Source organism: Equus przewalskii, chromosome 7 (genome assembly GCF_037783145.1).
Source record: "Equus przewalskii isolate Varuska chromosome 7, EquPr2, whole genome shotgun sequence".
NCBI lineage: Eukaryota > Metazoa > Chordata > Mammalia > Perissodactyla > Equidae > Equus > Equus przewalskii.
This window is the reverse complement of record NC_091837.1, coordinates 75,448,807-75,462,596: the sequence shown is the minus strand read 5'-3', so window position 1 is coordinate 75,462,596 and position 13,790 is coordinate 75,448,807.

The window sequence follows — 13,790 nt, the reverse complement described above, 5'->3', positions numbered from 1 at the left end:
ACGCCAGAAGCTGGAACTATAGGGGAGCCACTGGAGGTGTAGTTTCTGAGGTGTATGAGGTGGGCTCCTTCCCTCATCTCACCCTCCAGTTTCCACTATTGCTACCCATTGACCTAACCTTAATAGAAGCCAATGAGCAAGGGAGTCTGGGAAATGTAACTTGCAGAGATTAGCATTCTGGGGAGCAGAACTGGGGAAGGATGGGGAATGAATCTGAGGGACAACAGGCAAATGACCACTACAAACACTGAACCTCAAAAACGTGTATCTATTTATCAGGGCTACAGTTGGTATGCCACTTCCCCCATAGATGAGTAAGTATTTGGGAGAGGGGATGGCGGTCATCTGGAAGACTCTTTGGCAAATACTTAAGCTGTATGTACTTTGACCCCAAGCCTCTTCACACAGTCAGATAGATTGTTATTTGGTGAAGCCTTTGAAATTCAGGAACACTGAGAACTTCAGAACCACAAATTAATTAGGGTGGGAGGAAAGGACAGTGGGGCAGCCCCCAAAGGAAATGGTCCTCAGGGTAGAAACATTTTATTTGGGACACAAGATGCTAGACTCAGAAGTAGAAATCTCTCAGTGTCCTTAGAGAATGAAAACATGCTGGCAATCAGAGCCTTTAGTTTAGCCAGCCATAAACTCTTTTCTTAAAAGACAGAAGCTGCGAGGCACATATTTCTGTTCTGCACGGACAAGGTTTCTGGTTGGACACAATGAACCTTTTAAAAAATTCTGAGCAAGTTTTCTCAGCTTTCACAAAGTGATTTCAATCGCATGAACAGAGGAAAACACACCAACTCATAATATAGAAGATTTTGAAGTCGACTGAAAATGTTGTGGTTGCTTTTGTTTTGGAATGTGAAATGAAAGAATTGAACATTAGGCTCTTATCTCAGAGGAAACAAAGAAGAAACCAAAAAACTGAATACTAAGAAGGAGGAGTGGAATTGGGCAAGCTTTCATAATATTGGTGGAAATTGTTAAATCTTTGTCAATCTTTCTACAGGAACTGCCCCATTTGAATCATGTGGGCAACTTTTAGTCTAATGGGTCTCCTATAGTGACGTCCTGGACCCCAACCCACCAGAGACTTCAGTTTTCCTCTTTATAATTTTGCCTCATTAATTTTAGAGTTTAGTGGAAAACAGAAAATGTCTAAGCTTCCCCTCGTGATAAGATTTCTAAGAAATAATATCAACACTTCCAATAATGCCTCACTCTGCTCTGTGTGTGCGTGTGTGTGCGTGTGTGTATGTGTGTGTGTAGATTGGTGACAGCTACAAAATAGAAATAGAACTTAGAAATTTCTTCCAGAAGTGCCTCACCATTACCATTCAGCCCCATCCAGGCTGCCGCCTGAACTTCAAGTGATGGTCGGATTAAGTCTTATGTCACAGCTAACAGGGGAGATACCTGGAAAAGCATTTTAGCATCAGAATAGTTTTAGGTTAAATGAGGCCTGGGGAGCTGCAACTAAATTTGATCCATTGCAGCAGGAAAACAACAAAAGACTTGTAGGGGGGCCAGCGCCATGGTGTAGTGGTTAAGTTCTGCATAGTCTGCTTCATGGCCCAGGTTATGGGTTTGGATCCCAGGTGCAGGCCTACATCATTTGTCAACCATGCTGTGGTGGTGACCCACAAACAAAATGGAGGAAGACTGGCACAGATGGTAGCTCAGGGTGAATCTTCCTCAACAACAACAACAAAGACAAAAAGACTTCTAGGTACTTGGTGGCACAGTTCCCACTAGAAAGTAGTATACAGCACTCTGGGTCAATTCAATATTTAATTATATCAGCTAAACAGGGAACTAATCTAGTACAAGTTTTGTGTATACGTTCTATCTTTAGCTCTGCATGCCATGCACTTGCTAGATAGGAAATTTTGAGTTGACGAGTATTTAAATGCTCCTTAAGAGAAGCACCCCCTATTGCCTGACTTGTCTTTTGAGAAATAGAAGAGCTGTGTCTGGAAATCTCAGTGGTAGCTGAGCTGCCTGCATCTGGACAATTGCTCAGGAGATGCTCCCTGGGGATGAGAATGGAAGCTCTGCCAGTGAGTGCTCATGAAGGAGACGAGACTCACAATACACAATAAACAGCCCATGTACTTCTTCTCACCGTTAGGGAAGGAAATTGGGAGCAATGGTTCTACTGTAATTCAATCTCTCTGAGCATGCACACCACTCCTGCTCTGAGGAGACTTACGTAGCTTCTTTCCACCTTTGAGTCTGCTCCTGATGCTCACTGTAACCCAATTTCCCTTGCAGGGGAAGAGGAACGCACCTCCCTAGGGATGCCTCAGGTTCTTGATTCCCTTTAAGTATGTTCCTGCTTAATCCTCACCTCAATCTGCAAGATACTTGATGAAGACTTGAAAGTTTTTTTATTCCCATATGGGTGAGAAACCTTGCCAGTCTGTCGGAATACTGCTGCAAACCTTGTGTTGAACCAGTGTGTTTTGTCAGATTGATTGGAAGTTTCTGGCTGGAATGTTTAATTATCACCTAATTAAGACAGACTTGCATTAGTCTCCTTTTTGTATGCCTTGAGATTTGCCAGTGGCAGGGTAAGTCTTACTTGACTGACAGCTGTCAGTGGCCCATATGGAAATGACAAATAGTGTGACAGGATGAAGATAAAAGGTTCACCTCAACACTGACCTGTGCCAGTATTCCTTCTCTCCACTTCAGGTTTTTAAGGCAGATGCCATGGTCATGTGGTGCAATGACTTGGCCAGTAGAAGGCTGTGTTCTGGGCAAAGATTATAGTGACCTGTCAGGCTATTCATCCCAATTCAGACGTTGAGCTGTCTGGGTTGGATGGACCACTTCACTGAATGATCCACTGCTTTGCACTCAACCACTCAGATGGTTGGAAACAACTGATTCTGCTCAGAAGAGCTGAATCCATGCCCACTTAAGCCATACCCAGTGTGTTTAAAATAAAATAATATATGCATCTTTATAAGACCAAGATAGAAGATAACAACTCAGTAGGCTCTTATTTGAAAAATCTGGTGTATGAGATCAAATGGTGTTTTCACAGATTCCGGGAGAGACAAGGAGTCACTAATTTTAATTTCTTTCCTATTCCATTCATCCTACTCAGTACCCCAAACTGATTTTTTTTTTGAAACATCAACTTTTGTCACATTCCTTACCCACTCAGAAGCCCCTGGAAGACCACCCATTGCTGACCATAGAAGTCTAAGCTCAACTCGATTCAGGGCTGCCTGGGCACCGTCATCAATCCATCCATCCAGCCTCATGTCCTCCCGCTCCCTGACAGGAGCCCCACTTTGCCAGACTCTCTCCTCCCTGTCCTCTGAGCCCAACTTTCCCATTCTTATTTCCAGCCTTAACTTGGGCTTTCTTCTATTTTCTCTTCCTCTGCCTAGATGTCTTCAAGAATACTCAGTGGATTTCTTGCCCTAACTGAAGTTTAGCTTTTTCTGAGGCCACAGATTCTCCAGCAGCTCAAAAGAGCAAAAGCTTTTCATTCCCTACACCCCGAGTGACCAGGACAGGAGAGGGAGGTAGAACGGCAGCATGCTCCTAGACCCCCATGGCATTCTCCCCGTATTATTCCTCCGCTCGTGGAAAATCTCCATGTGTTTGGATACCTACAGCATCCATCCAGACTGTCTTCTTCACTATAGCTTACCGTCTCTGTCATCTGTTGAGTTCCGGCCACTCCATCCCCTAAACCACGATTTTGCTCTCTGATTGGTGGTTTTAATTTCTGCCAACCATCATAACAGGTAGCTTCAATATATGTTCAAATAATCCATCTAATCCCTTTCATATCTCACTTTTTTCCCCTCAAAATTGTTAACTCCAAAGACCTGTATGACATTTCCGTTGCAGTGGCATACTTTCCTGGCCACACTCAGAACTGTTCCATCTCTGAAGCCTCTGATTATATCTCTGTCCTCTCAACTCACTCTTTTACTACCATTCGTCTTGTTCATCGGTCTCACTGAGTCCTCTGGACTTGGAACCCTTTAATTTTCATTTTTCCAGTTTTGATCTCGATGATACATCACTTCTGTTGTTCACTGGCTGATCGCCCCAACTCCCTTATCCCTGTGGTCTTTAGCTACATTAACCCTTTAAGGCACAGCTTCCTGATCATCCAGCCATGTGTTTCTTCTACTCTTAGAGTTGAATTTCTGAGCTACTGAAGGAAATGAAAATGTTGCGGTCAAATGATGCTTTTTAACTTGAAACAGGAACACCGTGGTCATGTCTTAAGAGTGTTCCCTTTAGAATCTTTAACAGGAAGTTCAATGCGGTGTAGAGGAATGAACACCACATTGGTCTTTAATCTTCTGTCTTTAATACTGGGGTAACCTTACTCAATCCCTCAAAGACTTTCCTGCCTTCCTTCTTTCTTTCCTGCCTTCCTTCCTTCCTCTTCTCATTCATACCTCTTTCATTCTTTTCTCCTCTCCTTTTCCTTTTACAAACGTTATAGACAAATCATTTATCATGGTAAGAATTATGAGATATAGATAAATCATCTACATTGTTTGCGTCTCCGGGGACACAAAAACAAATAGAACATAAATCTTGCCCTCAAGGAGCTCAGAGGAAGGCAGCTGAGGAAATCTTTGACTCTGGCGTTGTGCAGGAGGTGCAGCTGCAGTGCTCTGAACAGTGGTAGGTAGTGGTAACACAGGTGGGGGAGAAACTAACTCTGCCTGGGAGAATCACGCAGGCTCCAGAGAGAAGATGGTTTTAATCCTGGTCTAATTCATCTTCTGAGACGTAGCAATAGATCTATCCAGGTAGACAAAGCAGGTCTCAAATTCAAGCCTCCAAATAAATGTTGATATTCTCAGTTATTTCCTTTGGTAATCAACAAAGTGTAAACTTACATCTTTTCTTTGTGCTGTGTGGGCCTCACTGAAGGATCTCAGGTATGACCTTTCATTCAGTCACCTTTTCTAGAGCCAGGCTCTCACGGAAACTCATCAATGTACAGGGCTTCCTCTAAAAGGAATATGGTAGCCATGAGACACATGGTTATTTAATTTTAAATCTAAATTAATTAAACTTAAGCAATATTAAGATTCAATTCTGTGGTTGCACCAGTCGTATGCCAAGTGCTCAATGGCCACGTGTCTAGGCGCTACCATACTGGACAGTGCTGATACAGATCGTTACATTTCCATCATTGTAGAAAGTTCTTTTGGACTTCTGTAGTCTAAATGCTGCTTCTTCCATTATTCTTTTTACCTTCTTTCCATCAAATCTAACTGTGCTAGTCAGGCTAGTTTCCTTCCCTGGCTTATCCTTAGCAGCTTGCTCAGCTCCACGTCAGAGGGCAACAGGAGTTAAGAATGTCTTAGAGACACATCATCTCATTCAGTTTCAAAATTGTGGTATCAAACAGGTTCATCCTAAGGGAAATAATGTCAATAGTGATTTTTACCACACTCTTACTGTGCGCCAGGCACTGTGCTAAGTGTTTTATATGTATTATCTCATTTAACCCTCGAAGCACATGCTGGAGGTGGGTATAATTATTCCCATTGTATATATGAGGAAACAGAAGCTTAGAAAAGTTAAGTAACTTGCTAAGGCCACACAGCTAAGTGGCAGATCCCAACTCAAGCCACTTATATCTAACTCCAAAGTTCCTGCATCTATGGTTCTAGAACATATAACCTGCAACTAGGTTGTGACGGAATTGCCTGGGGAGCTTTTAACTAGCAGATGCCTGGGCTTATAGACAAGCTTATGTGTTTTCAAGTTTCTATGAGAGTCTACTGGGTGCTTTGTATAGATAGTACAGGCAGCCTAAGGCATGCCTCCTCCTCTCCAGAAAGACCAGGCACTTGGCCCATTCTCCTGTTCTTTGCTGTTCATGCAACTTGCAAATACTCAGACCCAAGTAGGGCTGTCTATTGTTGCCTGAGCTGCTGGGATGAGATTGAAAAGTGACCCCCACTCCTCCACTTAGGAGGGAACTGCTTTGATTCTCAGGTCACACTCACTACTAGGCTGTCTTGTCTCCCTTGCTCTTTATTCTCATATACTCTTTGGATGACATATCTTTCTGCTCCATCACCAGGTTCTGAGTTCCTAATGAGGCTGGGGACCATGCCTCAGTCGTATTTGCACCAGCCCTCCCTGATCCTATCCACATACTCATAAATATCTAGCATAGTGTTCTGCATAGAGTGATAGCTCAGAATAATTTTGTTAAATAAAAGAGGAATAAATAAATTAAATCTAAGTAAAAAAAATTAAATAAAAATTAAATAAATCTGTTAAGTCAAAGAGGAAACTGCTAAACATTATTTTAGGTGGTGTTGATTCTACGTAAGGGCAATAGGAACTCAGAAAAGGGAAAGAGCAAGATGATGAATAAGTCAGGAAAGGTTCCAAGGAGGAAGAGAAAATCTGGTACTCAAGTGGTACAGTTTTGAAACTCACTGCCTGAAAACAAGAACTTTAATAAGTGTATTCTTTAGTGATGTACCAATTAAAAGGCCTTTACTACATTATTATTCAATATTCCAATGATATAAGAATATCAGAACACTCTAAAATGAAAGGCTAAAAAATGAGTGAAAGTCAAAAAGAAGGGTGTGGAATTACCTTTTCATATGATTTCTAGAAACTATGATGGTTTTCTATTTAATATACCATGATATAAATAGTCACAATTTGTTGAGACCAAATATTTTTTTCAAAATCATTTCATTTAGTACTCACAGTATGAATATACGTTAGTATATGAAGGATATTTTTAAAGCCTAAATGAGATCATAGAATATTTTTTTTCAACACTTGCTTTGCTCAGTACCCAGTGAAGAAAGACTTTCTTGTAACTCTTCCCAAAGGAAAAAAGATGGATATCTGATGATTTTCCAAGGCACCTTTTCATGCTAAATTTCTGAGATAAAGGGTTAGTAAGTAAACTGGTTGCAAAGGTTGTATTCATAATCACCCTCTTTGAACAGAAGTTCTCTGTCTGTCGAGGCTAGGAAAGATCTGAGCCTGTGGTTTACCACATGAGCTCTCTGAGGTGGGGAGAGGCAGAGGGAAGGGTTGTGAGATGGTGAAAGGAAAAGCAGAATCGGAAGTCAAATTGTGTGCTTGCGTCTGCTCCTCTGCAGGAAATTCTTTTCTCCTCAGGCTGACTCCTGCTGTGGGGGCTGCTTTTCGTTTTATTTGTACATAGTTTTGTGGTCCTCTACAGTTTATAAGGCTCTTAAATTTCCTTCAAGTTCAACATCTCATTTTATCCTCATAGCCACCCTGTGAGCTAAGTAGAACTACATTTTCACTTTGCTGATGAGGTAACCAAGGATCAGAGAAGATAAAGCAGAACCAGAACTCCAAGTCTTGCCAACCTTAAATGTAGTGTTCTTTCTTTGAATCAAGATGAGTACAGAGTTCCCTTCCTCTCCTTTCACCCCATAAACCTGCCACCCCATGACTTCCTCATTCTATGTCACCACCACCACCATGTTCAGAAATAGGGGTTTAACATTTACTTTAAAATTAAATACCATCATGAATCTCATACAAAGTTATTATGTATCTTTTTAAAAAGAGAATATCAGAAAAAGCAATGGGATAGAAGAAACCCTAAAAACTATAAATTGAGAAAATCTTCCTGAAATAAAATTCTCAAAACTGTGTATGGAAAGGGGACACCATATTTCTGGGGACAACTTAGAACAGCCAACACCAAGATGTATGCTAGCTAAATTATTGGACCTTCAATACAAAGAAAAAAAAATCATTTGGCCATCTATGACCCACCATCCCCCCAGCTAGAACAAAGCAAATACAAACAAAAAAGTTACTTATAAAGGAAAGAAATCACATTTTCGTCAGACTTTTTGATTGTGATGGTTTACTGTGGAAGATAATGGAGTAACATATTTTCCCTTAGAGACTTAAGGAAATAAAAGGAGTTAAGAATTTTATACCTAGCTAAAGCAACTTCCAATCTTAAAGGCAACAGGCAAACTGCTATGAATATGCAAGAAAGAATTCAAGGAGTATTCTCTCCATGAACACTTCTCAAAGACTTTATTTGTAAACATGCTTTAGATAAACAAAATGACTAGAAAAACATTAACATAAAAAATCAATTCTATGCCATATACGAATCACATACTTAAAGCCAGAAAGATTAAAAAATCAAAAGATAAACATAGATATATCAGGCAATAAAAAATAAAGGAAGTAGGAGTTGCAATCTTATTTCCTGACAAGGTAGAAATCAGACCAAAATGCATCAGAAGTGATAAATAAGTTTATAAGATAAAAGCTAGAGTTGCAATGATGACAAAACAATTATTAATATGGATTCAATGACTCCGCAACTATCATACATCAAAAACTTTAGGAGATTCAAGGAAGAATACCCAGGACCATACAAAGACTGCACACAAAATGTGAACTATACAACACTCTCTTCTACGAATACAATGGAAATGGAAAAAGTATATGGAATATCAGTAATCAGAATCCAATAGCACATTAAAAAGAAAATATAACATGACTAAATGAGATTTTTTTTCAAGAGAGTCAAATATTAAAAAACTTGACAAGATGTATGAAAAATATTTTAAAAATTTAACACCCATTCACAATAAAATATACTCAGTCAAGTGGGAATGGGTGGCTACTGCCTTAAGGAGCGATGATAGGTAGATAGAGCCAGTTTCTGATTAATTAGTAATTAATTATTAATTAATAGAGAAACATCACAGGTTTCTCTGCTAAATCCAGGAACAAGTGAAGGATGCCTGCTGCAACCACTACTATCTAATAACATATTTGAGGTATTAGCCAATACGAAATTATACAGAAGGCAAAAGAATTGGTATACAAGAAGTAAATACTATCTCTTTTTGCAAATGATATGATTATAAATCTGGAGAAACCAAGAGTCAAGGGGAAAACTGTAAAAATGTTATAAACATCGTAAAACAAGGCTTAAAAAGAATAGCTTTTATGAATTTCCCAAAAGAAGACGTAAAAGAAGAAAAGACCCCATTTTAGACTTATATTTTCCTTGGAAAGAAAAATCCAATATTGCAAAGACAAATTTAATGTAACATCATTAAAAATACCATAATTTCTTTTTCTTCAGTAAGGCAGGTTGGTTATAAAGTTTATTTGAAAGAAAAAAGAAGCAGAAATAGCTATTCAAATTCTGAAAACTAAGGGCAATGATGTTGTATGTGGTGTTAGTCCTACTCAGTAGAACACTTTGATATCTTCTATAATTAAAATAATGTGGTGTTAGTGCACGAATAGACAGACCAAAAGGACAGAGCAGAAAGTCCAGAAATTGGTGTAATTATATTTGAATATTTAAATGTGTTAGGATCACTGGATGGCTGTCTGGTGAAAGACAACGTTGAAACTCACACTCTACATGAGGATAAATTTCAAATGGATCTCATATTCAGATATTAAAAAATGAAAACATTCAACTACTGGGATAAAACATGGATTATGTGCTTTATAATGCGAGAGAGATGAAACTTTGCTAATTATGACTCAAAATCCAGAATAATTGTATTACTTACAAAAACTCCACATTATCATGAGCAAGCTAAAAAGTAAAGCAAAGTAAAAAATGGAGAAAACCATTTGCAACTGACATCACAAAGGGTTAATGTCCCTAATATACAAATAGTTTCTTAAATTAGAGGAAAAAAGGACCAAGAACCCTAGCAAAATAAGCTAAAGTAAGAAGAAACTGTTAGAAAAAAAGATGCAATGACTTTTGAACTCATGAAAAGCTGTTCAATCTCCCTTCCTCATATTAAGAGAAATGCAAAATAAAATTACATTAAGATATTATCTCTCAGGTCTCAAATTGACAAAATTCCTAAACTTTGACAACACACTCTATTGGGAAGGCTTTTTGGAGAAACAACACTTTCTGGATGGGAATACAAAATGGGACCAGCTTGTGGAAGGGAATTTAACATTGTCTAGAAAAATTGCATACACATAAGCTTTGACCTCCCAAATCTCACTTTTAGAAATCTATTGCAAAGATACACTGCCAAAAATTGAAGAGATGTCTGTTATAGACTATTCACCCAACATTGCAGTAGTCTCCGTTTTTCTGCAGTTTTATTTTCCATGATTTCAGTTACCTGCGATCAAACGAGGTCTGAAAATATTAAATGGAAAATTCCAGAAATAAACAATTCATAAGTTTTAGATTGCCCACCCTTTTGAGTAGTGTGATGAGATCTCCCACCTCCTTCTCCCTCCCTCTCCTGATGGAAGTCATCCCTTTGTCCAGGGGATCCACGCTGTATATGCTACCTGCCTGTTAGTCACTTACTAGGCAACACAGTGCTTGCATTCAGTAACGCTTATTTTGAATAATAATGGCCCAAAGTGCAAGAGTAGTGACGCTGGCTATTCAGATATGCCAAAGAGAAATTATTGCTGTTAATCTCTTACTGCGCCAAATTTATAAATTAAACTTTGTCATAGGTATGTGTGTATAGGAAACAACATAGTACATCCAGGGTTCTGTACTATCCACAGTTTCAGGGATCCTCTGGGTCTTAGAACGTGTTTCCTGAGAATAAAGGGGGACTACTGTATTTGCAGCAATAAGAGACTGAAAACAAGGCAAATGTCCCTTAATACGGATTGGGCCGAGTAAAGCACGGTGAATCCACACAGTGGAGTGCTATGTAGATGGAAATAGGAACGAGGGATATTTCTAAATATTGATATAGAGTGAACTATTTGAAAAATGGAAGGATTTATAATTTTTAAAAAATTTACCTAAAAAGGAAAGGAGTCATAGAAGTTTGACTTGTCAGAATATACTTTATTTTTTTTGTAGTTTTGACTTTGGGATCTTGTAATGATCTTACCTAGTACAAAACAACTTTTAAATTTAAAAAGCTATCACTAAAACATCAGAACGAAAGTGAAACAAGTGAATCCATTTTTTTTTTCTTGATTGAGATTTTTGCCTGAATTTTACACAGTAAGTTCTTTCTTCTGGTCTCCCTTTCTTCCCTCTTCATTTTGTTTTGTTTCATCTTTTCAATTTTTTGTTTCTGTTTTGTTTTGTTTGTTTGGCTATAGCATGTTTCCTTAGTTTCAGAAATTGTATCTAGTATGATACACTGTTTAGAGATTTTGAACTTTGTTCCTACTTAATCTGGGACTAGTTTCTTTCCCCTCCCAGGTATAGCTTGAGGGATGGCTACTTACTTTTTGTAGCAAACATTACTAGGTGCCTCCTCATATCTAGTCTCCTTTTCCTTAGTAATGGATCATTACTTTTTTTCCAGGCAGCAATGTGCCCTGATACAAAAGACTATGTTTCCCAGCTTCATTTGTAGCTAGCAGTAGCTTATGACATATATTTGAAAATCATTAAATGGGGCTTCTGGAATATTTCTTTAAAAGACAGTTTAGTTGTGAGGATGTTTTTTTCCTTGCCCTTTGCCATCTTCCTTCCTGGAATGTAAACATGATGGCTGGATCTCCAGAAGCCATTTTGCAATGTTAAGAATGATTGTCACATGCTATTGATGATAGAAAAGGAAGATAGAAGGAACTTGAATGCTTTGTCAATTTACGGTTTCACTATCCTAACCCTGGATTACCCACCTTTGGAATTATTTTATGTGAAAGAACAAGCTTTTAATTCTTGAAGCCACTATAATTAGATCTCTTTGCTAGCAGTTGAAGACAATTTCTCATCACTACTCCGTTCTGCCTACTTTTAGGAGTTTGAGGGATGGTAAGAAATCCCTGTCTGATGAAAAAGGAGTCCTTGTTAAAATAGCTGAGCTGTGCTCTCTCAGAGATATTGTTCTTTGTCAGAGTTGTATCTACATAGTTGGCGGGCGTGTACCATTACCATTAGGGTGCAGCTTGCTCTTCCAATTCCTTGTGGAGACCTAAAGACCTACACTTCCATCTCAGAGTGTCAACCTTATCACGTCTTCTCCCATTTCTTCCCACAGGCTGTGTCCACCACCTGGGCAGAAGAATGAAAGATGCACATGTGATTCAATTCGTTTCTTTCCAGAATGGGGGATAGTAGAGTTTTTGTGGACTCTCCTTTACGGTTTCAAGAGGGTAAGAGCAGAATTAGAAGCTGAAACACACTTGGCCTCTGTTTTCTCTTTTTTAATGGGCACCTGAGCTAGTTTCTGCTGTCAATCTTCTTTCTTCTTCTCCTTCTCTTCTCCTTCTCCTTCTAGTTGTATATTTTGGTTGTAAGTGCCTCTGGTTGCGTTATGTGGGACACTGCCTCAGCATGGCCTGATGAGCAGCGCCATGTCCACACCCAGGATCCAAACTGGTGAAGCCCTGGGCCGCTGAAGTGGAGCACGTGAATTTAACCACTCGGCCACGGGGCTGGCCCCTTGGCCTCTTTTTCACTCCAGAATTTTTCAAAATATTCTCTAATATTCAGGAAGTCATTGTTTAGTGGATGAATAGATGCTTTTTTTTTCCCTGACCCCCAAGTTTGAAGAGAGTTCTAATATTTGAACTAGGGCGAAGTGTATTTTCAAAGTAAACACACACACAAATCAAAGACTTTGATATCGTCTCTGTACGTATTAATCATGAAGACGTTGTGAGCTTTGTATAGAAAGTGAGGGTAATACTGATGAAATAATGTTCCTCTTGGAAAATCTGTGAAATTGTAATGTTAAGAAAGCAGGAGAAAGGATTAGAACTCTTTTTAAAATGCGGTTGGATCTACACAATATCAAACATCAAATTAGTGTCCAAAAGTTCAATTTAAGATCAATATCTCTATGACTAGCATTCTTACTTTAACCTCTTTATAGTAAAATATTCATGACTATGGACACCTTTCAAAGCCTAATTTCACGTACTTTTGAAATTTGAATTTTGATTTTTTTTTCCCCTTAGGTTTTAAATCCTCTTCCCTAACCTCAAATTAATGTGCAACTAAAGTCCCTTTTCCCATGTTTCCATCTTTCACACCATTTTACTGGTTGACTATTGCTGCTTCTCAAGGGGCAGGACTCCCATTGTTTTGGACTTGAATGTTCTCTTACTCCTTTTGGTTTTAGGAACAATCTATTTTGAAGTTCTTGTTTGTTTTCCAGCCCTTGATCTGAGGATGGGAGCTCCAAAGACGCAAAGGAGCTCCACTTCCCTGACTGCCTCCACTGGGGCAAAAGTGACATTCATCAGCTCCACGTGGAACTTTCCCATGAAGCAAATGGTAATTTGCAAGTTGGAAAACTAGCTTTATAATAATTAGACTGATAAATACCAAAATATAAACAATGGTAATTTCTTGTTGGTTGGTTGCACTGGTAACTCTTTTTTTTTTTTCTTCTTCTTTACATTACATCGCCAGGATTTATTTATTTTATAGCTAGAAATTTGTACTTTTCGGCCACCTTCACCCATTTCTCCCACTCCCCTATTTTTTTAAAAAAAATGTTTGTGCTTTTCTTCTAAGAAAAGCTCACGTCTTCTAAAATTTCTGAAAATACGACTTCATCAGAAAAAAGTCAATAAATGCCATTGGTCTTTATGAGGACAGTATGACAAAATTTCTTCCCTTCAGAAGACAGAAAACACTTCCTTTTCTTCTTGCTCTCCCTGGCCATTCACCTCCCTTGTTGTGTCTCCAGCCGTCTTTCTAAGTGTTGGCAACACTTTCACTTAAATTATATTCAATCATTTCTTATCAAGAAACTTACAAGGTACTCTTGGTTTTCTAGGAGGATAAAATGCAGTAGAAGTGTTCAAAATAAAGT